Source organism: Sus scrofa, chromosome 13, assembly GCF_054392235.1.
Source record: "Sus scrofa isolate SSC_HxYL_T2T_F1_AM1 chromosome 13, Sscrofa_HxYL_maternal_Yorkshire_Landrace_v2.0, whole genome shotgun sequence".
NCBI classification, from domain to species: Eukaryota; Metazoa; Chordata; class Mammalia; order Artiodactyla; family Suidae; genus Sus; species Sus scrofa.
The window spans coordinates 142,708,964-142,721,101 of NC_139395.1; the positions used below are offsets into that span (position 1 = coordinate 142,708,964).

General features: G+C 38.7%; 1 protein-coding gene across 2 annotated transcripts in view; it reads left to right on the top strand.

Moving 5' to 3' along the window:
• The window catches only part of IL1RAP (interleukin 1 receptor accessory protein), a 138,327-nt gene that overhangs the window by 23,449 nt on the left and 102,740 nt on the right, over positions 1 to 12,138 (top strand). The window lies entirely within an intron of this gene.

The following is a 12,138-nucleotide window of genomic DNA, read 5'->3' on the forward strand; positions in this document are numbered from 1 at the left end:
TATCTATCCATTTATGTATTTATGGGTGATATTTATATTATGGCATTTTCAGACTAATTTAAGGAGTTGACCTGGAAACTCTCTCTAAATGAGATTCATAGCCTATCCCAAAGAGCCATAATGCCATATTCCTAGATTTTACTGATTTGGACAGACACAGAAACAAATACTGATAGAAGACTTTAATAAAATTTTATTATGGTTGATTTACATTGTTCTGTCAATTTCTGCTGTACAGCAAAGTGACCCAGTTATACATATACATACATTCTTTTTCTCATATTATCTTTTGTCATGTTCTGTCACAAGTGTTTGGATATAATTCCCTGTGCTATACAGCAGGACCTCATTGCTTATCCATTCTAAATGTCACAATTTGTAGCTACTAACCCCAAACTCTCAGTCCATCCCATTCCCTCCTCCTCCCCCTTGGCAACCACAAGTCTGCTCTCCATGTCTGAGTCTGTTTCTGTTCTGTAGATAGGTTCATCTGTGCCATGTTTTAGGTTCCACATATAAGTGATATCATATAGTATTTGTCTTTGTGATAGAGGATTTATCACTCTTACCTAGATGCCTTTTATCTTCTTTTTTATTAGTAATGTTGTTGGCAGAGGAGGCAAGGAACTTCTTTTTACGGTTTGGCAACTCACTTGAATTTCCTGGGCATCCCATGAGTTCTCCTGCACTGACTCTGTGCCCTGCCTTACCATGTAGGCAGCTGTGCAAACCCTATACGCTCTTAGAGCCTCATGTAGCTTCCTTTTCTAGTATATTACATTAAGAAATGTTTCTGGAAATTACCAGGCTTTGAGAAATAAATACAAATTATCTGTGATTTCACTGAGCCACAGCTTGATTTGAGGGTTCTTTTTTTTTATTTTTTATTTTTTCCAGCTGTACAGCATGGGGATCAAGTTATTCTTACATGTATACATTTTTTCCTCCACCCTTTGTTCTATTGCAATATGAGTATCTAGACATAGTTCTCAATGCTACTCAGCAGGATCTCCTTGTAAATTTATTCTAAGTTGTATCTGATAACCCCAAGCTCCCCATCCCTCCCACTCCCTCCCTCTCCCATCGGGCAGCCGCAAGTCTATTCTCCAATTGATTTGAGGGTTCTTAATGCCAGACACTGTAAGAAGCTTGGGACAGACCAAATTTTGTTTTGATCCTAAAAAACCTCATTTGAAGTAAGGTTATGTAGCTGAGGATAAGCTGTGATTTGCAGAAAGGCAGTTACATTAAAGAACAATAATGATTTAGTACCTTACTTATAAGTACAAAAATGTAGAATATGAATAACTTTAGACCAGACCCAATTCCTAGGACATATCATTCTGCATAATTGATTTTAACAGCTGGAATTTGCTTACTTTGTTGGTGATCAAATGTATGCTCCCTCCTCCAAAAAAAAAGGGGTCAGATCCATTTAAGATCTCCATCATATCTGCTGGCTTATTGTTCTAGGCCCATTTCTCATAATTCCTTGTCTGTTCCCCTGCAGATTACACTCTGGCTTTACCAGATATCTTGTATTCCTCTAAATAACTCATGCATTATTTTTCTTTTAGAACTTTACTCATTTTTTCCTTTTTCATTCTTCCTCCTCTCTCCTTCCCTCCCTTCCTCTTCAATCCCCCACTCTCTTCTGTGTGATTTCTCTGGTCCCCACACCTACACAGATACACACATCTATTACTTCTGCATATCCACCGGTTTAAATGCAGCATCTTCTCAATGAAACCTCTCTAAACCCTAAGCGCTAAAAGGAATGACATCTAACTTCACATTCCCGTAGCCCTTCATTTTCACTTTATCCCTTAGGCCGTTGCTTCTCAATCTGTGATCTGTGGAGCAGCGACAACAGCAACTTCTGAAAGATATTATCTTGAGTCCTGTCCTCAACTTGCTGACTCAGAATGTCCCTTTTACCAAGATCTGCAGATCAGCTTTATGCATGTTACTATTTGAGAAACAGCGTCCTAGAACAGATATGTAGCTTTGCCTTTCATTTGATTGCTTTTGTGTCGTAGATTCTGATAGATTGTGTCTTATGATCAGGGACCGTGTCTTCTTTCTCTTTCATCTGTGGGGTGGGTGCACGCACAGCTTTTCATGTGATAGAGGCCCTTCAGTGTGTGCTGTTGAATGAAAGCTTGGGCTTTCAGTGAGGAGGGTGTGTGACAGATATGTGAGTGCAGGTTACTTTCGAGATGCCTGCCAGGGAGCTTTCTTTCAAACGGTCTCATTCCTGTCATTGTCATGGTTGGGTTTTACAGCCCCTGGTCCGAAGGGGCTTACCCCATTATCAAGTCTGTTTCCTCTTCTCACTTGGAGAAGTGCCACCGTGATGTGCAGTATTGGAGCTTTCAGAAGCTCATGTGAATTCGCTGTCCAAGGGATTACATTTAAGACACAGAGAAACGCTCTGTATCTGTATTTTGTATCTGTACAACTGACATAACTGTATTTGTTTCAGGAACTGGATCACAGATCAGAGTAAGGTCCAGAACCATATTTCTAATGTATCTGATCTTAGGAAAATAATATTGTTTTAGTTGATTATATTTGCTTTTTGAAAATTAGAAATGAGAGAAACTTCATAATTTCAGAAGAGTATCTTCTATCTTCTGTTCTAGATTCTCTTCAGATTCTTTTCCCCATCATCTCCATCTTTTCAGCTTTCCTTAGATGTATTATTTTTCTTATTGTCGGTGACTTCTGTCTTCTTGTCACAACATTATTTGTTTTGTAGTTTTGTCATTCACTCCACTCATTATTCCCACGATCAAATCTCCTGAATTGTATAACTCTGATGATGTCTCTGATCCTTCACAATAATATTAAGTGTAATTAATAAAATTACAATAAATATAAATGACTAAATAAATACATAAAATAAAATTAGTCAATCAAATAAAAATAATAAACATGCAAATAACAAAATAAGTAAATATAAAAGTAAATACAAGTAAGATAACTAACTATAAATAGGAGTTCCTGTTGTGGCTTAGTGGGTTAAAGACCCAACGTTATCTCTGTGAGGATGTGGGTTCAATCCCTGGCCGCATTCAGTGGGTTAAGGATCCTCATTACCATAAGCTGAAGCATAGGTTGCAGATGTGGCTCAGATTCAGTGTTGTCATGGCTGTGACATAAACTGGCAGCTGCAGCTCTCATATGACCCCTGGCCCAGGAACTTCCATAGGCTGCAGGTTTGGCTGTTTAAAAAAAAAGTTAAGTGTAAATAAGATAAACATGAATAACATGACTATAAATAAAATAAATAACATAGAAATAAAAGAAATGAATAACCAATCTGAAGATTTTTTGACTTAAGTAAGAAGAAGCCCAGTGGAGACTTGCTTTTTTCCCTTCTTATTAAAAAACACATCTTGGGGGATTCTCTGGATTTGGTCTGGTGGTTAAGACTTAGCACTTTCACCACTGCAGCCTGGAGTCAATCCCTGTTCTGGGAACTAAGATCCCACTTCTAGCCTCTGTACACAGTGGCCAAACAAGCAAAACAAACAAAACAAACAAGCAAAAAACTACATCTTGACTATGTCATGCCTATTAAATCCATTTCTTTTAGATTATTAAGATAAAATTCTTGAATACTTCTTTCTACTTACAGTCATAAGTTTATTTAGGGGATATTTTCTAGGTCTGGGTTATCCATGTGGCATTGTATTGAATGCAAAGATGAATTATAAAAGACTAAATAAAATTTACTTTTCCTTCAAGTCTTCAAAGTGACTACAATAAATAGAATAGATGAGAAGTGTTTAGGGATAACCATCCTACGGTGTAGAAGAGGATAAATTCTAATGTTTAAAAAATTTGTCGTAAAATTTTTATTTAGAGAAATCCAGGAGGCATTGGATATGCAGAAATGGTAGGAAGTTTATTAGTCCATTGAGGGACTAGTTTCTATGAATTAAGATTACTGTTATTCATATTCATATTCTCACCCTCTCTCTCTCTTGCTCTTTTCTTTACACCTCACTGTCTCCTTTCAACCCTCGCTCACCTCCTCTCTCCTTCTCAAGGTGTCTTTTTACCTTTCTTCCCTTTTGTCTTTACATTTTGTGTCTTTGATGGACCAGTGTTTGCGTGATGTCAAGAAGCTGAAAGGCTCAAAAGTCACAGAATTCTCTTTTTGGAAGTCATTCTACAACCCTTTTTCCTGAGGCCGTCAACAGGGAAATTTCCACTTGTCTTGAATGTACAAATAACCATTTTTTTGTGTTCATGGATATCAATACTCACTTGTTATTTTAATTTCTTTTGCCTTTTCTTCCAAAAGTACATTTGGCCCTTTCTTCTGGTTTTCCTGCTAGGTTATAATAACAAAAAATTTAGGATTTTTCCTCTTAGTTTAGTGAAAATTATATGTTACAGCTTTAGGATGTATTGGGGAAATATAATTAAAAACAAAAGCTCTCAACCCAGAAATCCTCTTCACAAAGGTAAGAGAGAAATAAAACACTTTATTATTGAATAAACATTAAAATAGAATGTAATGTAAATCACAGGCTAAGAGACTACAAAAACAGAAAGAAATCTCCAACCTTTATATAGCCCAGTGGCCCACTGCATACCTGTTTTTGAGTTAACGAATAATTTGTTCTCAAGTGAGAGAACTTAGTAGTATCATTTGTCACATAAGGTATGTTCTGACATTACTGGTGATGGGGGCGACCATCTCTATTAGTTGGCTTTATCCAAAGGAACAATTTCTCATATCTCTAATTTTTAAAAGATAATTTATTATAGTAAGAAGACTTAACTTGAGATCAATACTCCTGACAAAAATTTAACTTATTTGTCATTCTTGTTGACTGTAGGTACAATATTGCACCACAGATCTCTAGAGCTGATGCTTCTCTCTCAACTAAAACTCTATTCCCTTTGATTATGAGCCCCTATTTCCCCTTCCCCCTAAGGTCAGGGCAACTACCATTCCATCCTTTGGCTCTGTGAATTTAACTATTTTAGATAACTCACATAAGTGGGATCATGGGATCTTTCTATGACTGGGTTATTTCACTTAGAATAATGTCCTCAAAGTTGTCGCCTGTTGCAGAATCCTCTTCTCTTCTAGGGCTGAATAGGATTCCACTGTTTATATTTATACAACATTTTCTTTATCCATTCATCTGTAGATGGACATTTAGTTTTCTCCACAACTTGGCTATTGTGGATGGTGCTACAGTGAATATGGGAGTGAAGATATCCTAATTTTAATTTGGGGTCATCAATACCCAGATGTGGGGTTGTCAGGTTCGCCAAAGGGTGGTTTTGTAATTTTAAGCAAGGTTACCCCTGAAGTTAGGCTCCTGCCCCCCCATCCCCGCCCCCCACCCCCACCCAGTAGCAAGAGGTAACACCCCTCCCCATCTTTATGTTTATATTCCAAAGAGGTGCCCCCCCAGGTCTTTGAGAAAGAACTTCCTAGTTCGCAAAGCTTATGAGCAACCTATTTAGTCTTCAAAAGGAGAAGATACCTAACAATTACTGGTTTTCTAAAGTAATGCTTTGATGAGAGAGAAAAAAAAGGAAGGAAGGAAGTCTCCTCCCTTATTTTCAACAAGAAAAATAAATTACTTTTAATTTGTGTTTGTATAGAGGCTAGGACATATTTTACTATGTTTAGCTAATTCAACTTAGAATTAAAGACTTTTTTTTCCCTTTTTTTTGTGATCAACTAGAGATTCAGCTGAGGTTTGTCTTTAATCTTGCATTAAATGGAATAGAATCTAATTTGAAAATTCATTAGCATTTTTAAAATTTTTACTTTTTATTGTGGTAAAATATACATGAAATCTGCCATTTTAACCATTTTGAAAGTGTTCAATTCTGTGGCACTAAGTACATTCGTGTCGTTTTATAGCCATCACCACAACTTTTTCATCTTTCTCAATGGAAACCATACCCTTTAAACATTGGCTCCCTAGTCCGTCTTCCCCCAGCCCCTGGCAACCACCATCATTAGCATTTTAACCTGTCTATTAAAAACTGCCCGTGAAATTTCAATGTCCTGCCTTTGGGCAATAAGTAGAGTTCTGTTGGCCCAGAATTTGAAACACAGAGGTGTTTCCTTGGGAAATTGACTGGGCAAAACAACTTTCAAACCTTTGAATTTTGTGCCCTCATTTATACAAGTGATGCTACACTAATTACAAATAATCTAAGTCTCTGCAGTTCCCAGAAATGTCTCATTTGTGCCACTCCATTACTTTCAAAGTAATAAAAACCACTTTCCCAGTGAAAATATAGTTTGCTTATAATTCAAGGATTTTACTTATGCAGATTGGCGTTTTCCACCATCTTTACTCCAGTGAACTTTTATCTTTTTTAATTGATCTTTTGGGCTATTTTGTGAAATACAGCAAACTAAATATCGAACACTTCCTTTATATGTTTTGTTTATTGCCTGCCAGGGGCATTGGGTGGGGGCTGGTGTAAGAGTTGAGAGACACACTCTGCTGCAATCAGAGAATCTTATTTAAAACTAAGCTCTGCTATTTGATTGCTGTGATATCTTGAGCAAGACACTTCACTTTCTTGCACCTAATTTCTTCATCTGGAAAACAGAAAAAAATTTATATTCCTTTCTGAAGAAGGGTTGTGAATGTCAAATAAAGTAAGACATGGAAAGAAGCCCTGAGTATCCTGTCAAAGCTTGCATTATTTCAGTTGAGTGAGGTACCTGGCACAGAGTAGGGATTTGGAAAATATTTGTTAAATAAATGAAAAGATATGTTCTCAAAGTTAAATTTCCTAGGGTTCCTTTCTCTCCGTGTGTACCCCATGTGTATAAGAAGCTTGGCGTATAACCTCTCCACTCCCTGCTTTCCTTTGACTCTTGATCACACCCTTTTCTCCTGACCCAAATCATCATGCTTCAGTTTGAAAAAAGGACAGACTGAGTTTCTTTGCAGAACAGATGCTGACTCACAGACATTGAAAAACTTATGGTCTCCGGAGGAGACAGTTTGGGGGGTGGGGGGATCCGCTTGGGCTGTGGGATGGAAATCCTGTGAAATTGGATTGTTATGATCATTATACAACCACAGATGTGATAAATTCATTTGAGTAATTAAAAAAAAAAATTCCAGAGTGCAGGGTTTAGGGAGTGATACGAAGGGGTCAAAGGAAAGTCTGTTACATCTTCCCATCAGCTCTTCCTTTCTAAGTCCAGGTGCTGTCTCAAAGCTTTGGAGGTGTTAGAAATGACAGGTAGGAGTTCTCGTTGTGGCTCAGCAGTTTAAGGACCCAACATTGTCTCTGTGAAGATGTGGGTTCAATCCCTGACCTTGCTTAGTGGGTTCAATCCCTGACCTTGCTTAGTGGGTTAAGGATCTGGCGTTGCCACAAGCTGTAGCAGATGAGGCTCAGATCTGGTGTTGCCATGGCTGTGGTGTGGACCACAGCTGTAGTTCCCATACGACCCCTGGACCAGAAATGTCCATATGCTGCAGGTGCATCTGTAAAAAGAAAAAAAAAAATAATGACAGGCAGAGGCACTGTCTTCCACTGGAGCATATGCATTTAGAAAGAAGGGGGTTTCTTCTTGCCTAGCACCAGCATACTCAGGGGATTTTACTCTGACCAAAAAATAATGAGCTGCAGTAATGTTGAATCAGACACTGTGAATCCCAATTAAACAATATTCCGAGGTTAGCCCCAGGAGTTCCCAGTGTGGGCACATGGACAGGAGCTCACTCTGGGTCTCTCTTCCTTGGTGTAATCATACATAGGATAAATGCAAACATGTGTATTACAAGGCATAACCGAGTCTTACACTGACCAGGCAGAAGACAGTCCCAGGTCGTTCTTGTAAACTGTCTGATGGATTTTAGTGAGGAAACACCTCCTTAAGATGATCTAGAGGTATTCCCGTTGTGGCTCAGTGGTTAACAAATCTGACTAGGAACCATGAGGTTGCGGGTTCGATCCCTGGCCTTGCTCAGCGGGTTAAGGATCCGGTATCACTGTGAGCTGTGGTGTAGGTCACAGATGCAGCTTGGATCCCATGTTGCTGTGGCTCTGGCATAGGCCGGAGGCTACAGCTTGGACTGGACCCCTAGCCTGGGAACTCCATATGCCGGGGTGTGGTCCTAGAAAAGACCAAAAAAAAAAAAAAAAAAAAAACAGATGTTCAAGAGAAGAAAATGAAGGCTAAGTAAGAGGCCAGAGGTGTGTGCAAAACAGATAATAGCATTACAGTATTTTCTGGGACTGAGAAACAGTTTGTGGAATCACTGTGTGCGGAAGACCACGGTCATTCAGTTCACATGACGGAGGATGTTTGTGTGCCAGACTTTGTGCAAGGCCCTTCGAGACAGACATTCATCAGAAGTAGACCCTGTCCTCATGGGTCACAAGAGAGAAGACATACAGAAGTAACTGAAGTACAAGGTAAAGGATTGTGTTGCTGCAACTAGAAGGGAAAGTTGCAGGGAGAAGGAATACATTACATCTGGCTAAAGGAAGCAGGGAGGTTTCATGACAGCCATGCTTTCGGAAATAGATCTTGAAGGATGGGCAGTGTTTGTACATGTGAAGAGGGGAATGCAGGACATTCTGGGCCGAAGGGGTGATTAAAAGGGAAGGGCGGAGTGGAGGTGATTTATAGCACCATCTGTGTGTGTACATGTGGCCAGAGTCTCGGGTATATGAAGAGTGATGTGGGAAAGAATCGTCTTGAGAAGTTTGCTGCCAGATCTAGAGGAGCCAGAATGTCGTATGAAGGGCATCAGGGAAATAGAATTAAGATGTGCTCTATGGGAAAATTGATTTGGTCCTTGTCATTAGTCAGCTTTTACAGGTGTCCTCATGGCCCCCAAAACTTACCAAAGGTTTTTATAGCCTCCTTGTTTGTGATGTGGTAAATGTCTCTTCTTTTGTCTTTGGAGAACAAGATTTCAGTCTGTTTTTTCAAGCATCAGTGGATAGAAAGAATATTTACATGCAAAGAGCCACTGGTTTTTAGGTCAGACTAATGAATACATATTTTCTCATCTTTCTCTTTTTCAGGCTAGGGCAGACCAATTAAAAATAATGGCACTTAAATTTTTTCTAGCATATATGAAGGTCATGGAAGTGAAAGGGTTATTTTCCAGGTCTCCTCATGTATGGTGACTTCTTTTATAATTGGAGAATAAGAGGTCCCCTCTGTTTTCTGACTTGTTCTCTGTGGTGTCTTATGTTCTGATTTGGCAGCGGTCTTTAAGCATCAGAAATACTAGAAGAAGTGAAATTACAATTAACGCCAATGAGCTATACTGGCCGAGCATAGATAGCATCACCATACTTAAATCTACCAGCATGCCCTATGTCTCACTTATGGTCCTGTTTCTCCATCACCTTGACACAGGAATGGCTTCACAAATTAGAAGATTGATTCGAATTTCCCACTTTTTTTCTCTAGTTAAGCATCCATGACCTTTACCTTACTAAGAGTTTTCTCTAGCACACCTCCTGAGAAAATTGATGGGGATTTTTCAAAGTTTGGTCTATGGCTGGAATGCCTTATACCAGATGAATCCCCGCCTTTTTTTTCCTGAAAGAACTTCAGTCAGCATTTCTAAACTGTGCCGAGAGTCCTAATGCCTGGAGATATTTTAAACAAGGATACCTAACGTCAATTGAGTTTGAGGAGCACTGTTAATGATTTCTAAGTAACTTAGTTTCAGTTCAATTTTGTGTATATTCTAAAGGCCCTGAGAAGTCATGTACAAAAAGATACCCTTTTAACCTAATATTCACCTAATATGAACAACCTAATGTTTTTCTATAACGAGGGCACAATACCGAAATGTAATCTCTTGAAATCATTTTGTAGAAGCCCAAGCTGGACAGTTGGATCAATATGTGGTCTTTAGAGTGTCTAATTGATCAAAAAATAAAATTAAAAAATATATACGAAGAACCTTGAATTTAGAAGGTATATTAGGACTATGTGTCTAATTCATCCTCTGTCTACCTACTAGGATTTATGTGACGGTTTTTTGGTTTTTTTTTTATAAGTTGGTGATCCTCTAAAACCCTGTCCGTGTCAGCAGAGCTGCTGCATCTGATATTATTTTCCTGAATCCAAAGAAACAGCAAAGGAGACTAAAATAATAAGGCATTAATTTCGGCTGCTGAATGTCAATGTTGCTGACCCTGCGGGGTTATGGCAGAACGAGATTAATTATGCAGATGTGCCACCCTAGGCTTTGGAGTTGAAGTACCATGTTGTAATTCACTGCAGGATCATTCATGTAGCCAGTGTATTGATATGATTATTATTCCACCAAGGTTTTATCCTCCCCTAGACAATTAGACTTACCAGCATCTCTTATTGACTTCTTATTAAAAATTCCCAGGGCCACAGCAGGCATTCAGGTCCTTCTGTTGGAGACAGCTACAGATCAATGACATGAGGCAACATGGGATTTTCTTTAGGACATGACGAATGCTGGGATTATTTGCTAAGCAGAAGGTAGACATTTAGACTCCAGTAGAATATGCTGTTTCTGTGGCCGTGTGTCTCTAATGCTAACTTTTAAAGTAAAGACAAGAACAGAGAGGAGGAAGCACGTGGTGGAAAGATCGTGAAATTTGGTGTCACAGCATCAGAGTTTGAACCTGGTTTCACCATTTACTGTCTCTGGAACTTTGGAGAAACCACTACTACTTCTGTAAAATGGGATTGATAGTAAATACCAAACTCCAAGCAGTCTTAAGAGATTTAAATAAACATATGTGTATGTCTATATATATATGTATACACACACACATACACACACGTGTGCGTCTATGTGTATGTGTGTGAAAGAAACCTGTGAATGGTAATGTTTTGAAAATATTTTTTTGTGCTAATGAGAACGGCTTCCATTCTTGAACTGGCAGCGTTGGTATAATCAAGTATGCCTTTTATGGCCCCATTGCTTGGGTAATGTCCTATTAACTCCTATAATCACTAATACCACTACCTTGGGCAGAATGTGGTTACCATGCATTGATATGATTAGCAGCTCCAAGGAGTGTATGCCCTTGAAATAATGTGCAGAATAAAATTCCTATTCACTGTTCCTAGTACATGGTTTTAGGGACTTGATAACAGCAATGTAATGTTCATCTAATTAGAATCTTTCAACAAGTTTCCCTTCCTGTTCTATGCTCGGTGGTAAGAAAGTAAGGCTAGTTTTATTTTAATTTTGCCCTAAATGCCATTCCTTTTATGCATAGATGAATTTCATCGCATTCCTGTCTTCAGATTCCAGCTGTAAAGCCATCTGGTTCAAGAGATATACCCACCCAACACAGCTTTTACCCATTAAAACTCAAGTGATTCCTTCTTTAGAGCATGCTCTTTGGATTGAGATGCTTAGTAATAGCCTAAATAAACACAGCTAAACTGTTTTGTATAGTTAAAGAAATAACAGATACTGTTTTTCTCCCCATTTTCCTTCCAGTTGAGCAAACTAAGGCATGGATGAATTAAGTAACTTGACCAATATTCCACAAGTAATCAGTTGAAGAGCCAGGGACTGGAACCTTTCACTAAAACAATAGGCTTTTAACTACAAAGGTAAAAAACAAAAAGCATGCTGGAGATCCTTGCTATGTTGTGAGTTCCTGGGTACCTGGGGCCAGTTAAAATCTATTTCATTCTCAGCATTTAGCGCAGAGGGCGTACATAGTGGGTACTTAATTACTATTTATTAGCTTTCCATTGGAAAAGAATGCCCCTAAAAAGCTTATGATGCATCCATAAAACACCCCCTTGTACTCTGAATATATTTTTAGTATGTATTCTGCCACCCTGCTCAGTTTTCTTGTCAAAGCATTTTATTTTATTTTATTTTATTTTATTTTAATGTTTTAATGGCCACACCATAGCATATAGACATTCTTGGGCCAGGGACTGAATCTGAGCTGCAGCTTCAACCTCCGCCACAGCTGTGGCAATGCCAGATCCTTAAACCCACTGTGCCAGGGTCAGGGTTTGAACCCACTTCCTCCACAGCATCCGAGCCACTGTAGTCAGATTCTTAGCCCACTGAGCCAGAGTGGAAACTCCAAAGAATTTAAAACCTTTTATTAAGCACTGCTTGAACAACTTTCTGTGAGGGC